The following is a 614-nucleotide window of genomic DNA, read 5'->3' as shown; positions in this document are numbered from 1 at the left end:
ATTTTTTATTTTGTCAGAACAATTTTTGATACTTTCGATACCTGAGGCCATAGTGAAATAATATTAAGTGTACCAGGTAACTGACGTCTTCATATTTGAAAGCAAAATTTGATTTGGATATGTTTGTGTTGTGGCATAAACCCTTGAACACGTGCCTGTCATCAATTTCTTCTGTTTCGACATTTCGCTACTTTGCATTTCTTTCATTTTGACGTCATTCGCATTGTCAGATTTTTGAAATTCGTTTTGGTTCGACATTCTGCTATTCCATCTTCCATCCCTTACCTTCCATTACCGCTCGCATCGTCGAACGTGCCTGTCAAACACTGCCGCCATCACGCTTTTCAGTTTGGCAGACACGTCCGCTGTTTGCATGAATGCATGAAATTTGATTTTATTATTATTTTTTCTTTAGTTTCTGGTATTAGCTTTTTCAATTCTGGCATTAACCCTTCGTTTGGTTGCACATCTCTGTCCTATTTCGGCTTAAATCCTCATCTTTCTGGACTGAAAATAACAGCACTGCAACGCTATGTGTGCTTTTGTACAAGTGGCAAGAATTTTGTAGCATATTTTGTATATTTTTTTATTCAAATCGAAAAAATTAATAAGTT

This window comes from Rhagoletis pomonella, unplaced genomic scaffold (genome assembly GCF_013731165.1).
Source record: "Rhagoletis pomonella isolate Grant_MI unplaced genomic scaffold, Rhpom_1.0 Rhpom_scaffold_00115, whole genome shotgun sequence".
NCBI classification, from domain to species: Eukaryota; Metazoa; Arthropoda; class Insecta; order Diptera; family Tephritidae; genus Rhagoletis; species Rhagoletis pomonella.
The sequence above is the reverse complement of the archived record's forward strand: the minus strand, read 5'-3'. Positions refer to the sequence as shown.